Source organism: Galeopterus variegatus, unplaced genomic scaffold (assembly GCF_000696425.1).
Source record: "Galeopterus variegatus unplaced genomic scaffold, G_variegatus-3.0.2 Scaffold1326, whole genome shotgun sequence".
NCBI classification, from domain to species: domain Eukaryota; kingdom Metazoa; phylum Chordata; class Mammalia; order Dermoptera; family Cynocephalidae; genus Galeopterus; species Galeopterus variegatus.
Genome location: NW_007727437.1, coordinates 291,188 through 294,958, shown reverse-complemented (window position 1 = coordinate 294,958; position 3,771 = coordinate 291,188).

Here is a 3,771-nt window from a genome sequence, read left to right as displayed (position 1 = left end):
CTCTGACCCACACAGCCCCACCGCCAGCACCTCACCACTGCCCCCACCATCAGAATCACCCACGATGCCACCCAGGTCTCTTCCTCCACCTCCCAGTTATGTGGCCCACAGCATGGCCACCCCACCATCAGCACCTCAGGCAATGCCATCACCTCGCCTGCTGTGACCACTGTCACCCAGTGGTCCAGGTCCCCCAGCTACCCTGGCTCACGGTAGGAGAGAAGGACCGCAGGAGTCAGAGTGTGCAACCCGATAGAAAAACCAACAACGCAATTAAAAAGTGGGCAAAGGCCTTGCATAGACATTTCTCCAAAGAAGATATATACAAACAGCCAACAAGCACATGAAAAGGTGTTCAACACCATCAGACTTCAGAGAAATGCAAATCACAACCACAGAGAGATGCCATCTCGCACCCATTAGGAGGGCTGCTAAAAAAAAAAAAAAAAAAAAAAAAAACCCAGAAAATAACAAGTGTTAGCAAGGATGTGGAGAAGCTGGAGTCCTCACACTGCTGTGGGAATGTGAAAGGTGCAGCCACTGTGGAAAATGGCGTGGTGGTTCTCAAAAAATTAAACATAAAATCGCCATACGATGCAGCAATTCCACTTCTGGGGATATTCCAAACAAACTGAAAGCTGGCACTGAGAACAGACACTGAGACACTCGTGTGTAGCAGCTTTACTCGTGGTAGTCAGGTCTGTAAGCAACTCAGGTGTCTACCACGGACGGATGGATACACAGAACGGGGCCCATCCATGCGGTGGAATAACATCCAGCCTTAAAAAGGAAGGAAATTCTGACACACGCCACGACATGCGTGCACCTTGAAGACATTGTGCTGAGTGAAATACGCCGGTCACAAAAGGACAAATGCTGTGTGATTCCACTCATATGAGGTCCCAAGAGTCAAGTCCACAGAGACAGAAAGCAGAAGGCTGGGTGCCGGAGGCTGGGGGAGGGGAAGTGGGAAGCAAATATTTAACAGGGACAGAGTTTCAGTTCTGCAAAATGGAAAGATTTCTGGAGATGGATGGTGGTGACGGTTGCACAGCACTGTGAATGTGCCTAACACCGAACTGTGCCCTTAAAAACGGTCAAGATGGTTAAGATGTGTATTTTAGCACAATTTAAAGGGGAGAGAGGCCCTTCCCGGTCGAGGGACGAGCACGGGCACCAGCCAGGCAGACCCCCTGTCCTAGGCATTCTTAAAGTGGGGGTGGGGGAAGGGGATTACCAGGCCAGGGGGTCCTGGGAAGCTGCGGCGGGCCAGGGGCTCCCTCGGCCCTCTCTGGAGCCGCTTGGGCTTTCCTGCCGTCCTGCGAGCACCCAGGGCCTCCCATTCCCTTCCCTTCCGCTTCATGAAGAACGGTGGGTTTCTATTGCTTACACCACCAAGCCCCGACCAGTGCAGCGACTGGAGGACACAGATGGAGACGGTGTGAGATATCCAGTCTCACGAGGCATCCACATGCCTAATGCCCTGGAACCAGTGCCCCAGGCCAGGCCTGAGAGCTGCAGAAGATCCAGGAGAAATGGGTGTGTGCTGGCCTGGCCAGGGGGACTTCCTGGAGGAGGAGAGATCTCAGCTGTGCCCTGCTGGCCAAGCAGCAAGCTCCTTGGAGACAAAGCCATACCTCATTTAGCTCAGTGTCCCCAGCATGTGATCAACACCACAGAAGCCTTCCCCAGTGGATGAAGTGCTCTTGAGAAGAAAAATATTGTGGGGTCACAAGGTGCAGGGCCCAGGCATCCCACTCCATCCTGCAGGCATGTTCAGAGAACATCCCAAGCTACTCAGGGACCTGGCTGCCCACTTCTCAGCTGGACCCCTTCCATCCTGCCCACTCCCACTGCCCACGAATGCCCCTCATCTCACACGCAACCCCGCCCCCACCCCTTCCTTCCACCCTTGCCACCAGGAACACTGCCCCCCATCCAGCCTCCACAAGCAGCAGCCAGACTGGCCTTTCTACCATCGAGTGTGGCCGGCTCAGGAGCCTGCTTGCCACCCCGCTGGCACCCACTGCCTATGGGGTAAGACCCACTTCCACACCCCAACAGGACTTGCAGAGCCCCCCAGCCCTGCCTGCAGACCCGCGCCCTCAGAGCCGCATCAGTCCTGTGGTGTCCAGTCCCCGGCTGCCCCATGCTCTTCAGCTGTGGCCCACCTCGCCTGCGGGTCCCTCTGATTGCCTCCTGGAAGCCCTACCATCCTGGTTCTTACAAGCCTGTGTCCCCATCGCCATAGCCAGTACTCTGGGCTAGAAGTGACAGGGACCCAGACTCTTGGGGACTCTCCAGCTCTCAGCCTAAACACGCTGTGGCTGGTCCCTGGACCTGCAGGAAGACTGTCTGTCAGGTGGCGGAGTGATGAGCACATGAATTGCACAGTGGGGATCATTCCCCAGTGCAGTTGCCAGACCTTTCTCCGTCCCCCAGCCTTCTCCCAGGACAGTCACTCCACTGGGAGCCTAGTGCTTGGCCCCCTGGGATGAGCTCCCATGAGCTTCGAGGAGCGCAGGAAGGCCGTGAGAGTGGAAGGCACCAGAGGGAGGATGGCTTCCTGGGGGGAGCTCTCACCCAGGGAGGGGAGTGGGCCTCTGCTGACAGGGACCTGATGACAGAGGCCATTCCAGGGACGGGGAAGAGTGTGCAAAGCCTGGTGGCTGGAATCCTACAGTAAGTGGAAAAGTGTGAGGAGAAGCTTCTGGAAGCCTGGGGGAGGGAGCACATGGAGCTGCCATGGAGCATGTGGAGGAACAGGAGAAGGTCTGTGAAGAGGGTAGGAGAGGAGGGAGGGGGGGTACTCTACTGCACCCGTCCCAGCCCCCGAGCTGGTCCAGCGTGCAGTGTGAGGCCACGCGCACAGGAGAGGCCGCTGCAAACCCTGCTCTCCGGCAGGGTTCCACGTCACCAGGAGCAGCCCACGTGCCCTCACATTGCCTCCTAATGGTAGCTCCTGGCTGTGTTCCAGGACCCTGACCCTGGAGGGCAGGATCTAACTCCCCACCTGGGCCCAGGGGGCAGGGCCGAGGGCCCTCCAGACCCACTGGGGGAAAAGAAGGGGAGAGAGGCCGGGGAGCCCCACGAGAGGACAGGACCTCATCTGCTCTGCCTGCAGTGCAAGGAAGCCAACAGGTGTGGAAAGAGCTCCGGACTTGGAGCCCAAAGAGCTAGGCCACCTCAGGTCTCAGTTTCCCCTACTGTGCTTGAAGGCTCGATATGGGAACAAGGAGGGACCAAGGGAGGACCAGGCCACTCCTTGGGAAGGCAGAGTGGGCTTCTTCCTGCCCTGTCGGCCTGGGTCTGCCTCTCCCACCGCCCTCTGTCAGGCCCAGCGCCTCCCCTCCCCACCCCGCCGTGGCCAGAGCAGAGGCCCGATAGATGCTTGTGGAGTGTGTGAACAAATGAGGGGACAAATGAAGGAAGACACAGCCAAGCCAGGCTGGGGAAGTGAAAGCAAAGGGTCTGCCCGAGAGCGTGCGACGGACACTTCGACAGAAGGAGCGTCCAGACCCTCAGCCTCCGTTCTGCACTGGCTGGAACCCACAGCCACGAGCCCTCTGACCACCTCACGTCACGGGTGCATCTACTAATAAATAACAATGAGAAGAGAGCCTGTGCCGGGCCAGCCCCGGGGTCTTGAGGGGTGCACTGGAGGGCGTGGCCAACGCCACAGACTCTGAGTCAGATATACCTGCAGCCCTGCCACCCGCCAGCTGTGTGACCTTGAGCCGAGCCCCCTGCCTCTCTGAGCCTGTTTCCTTC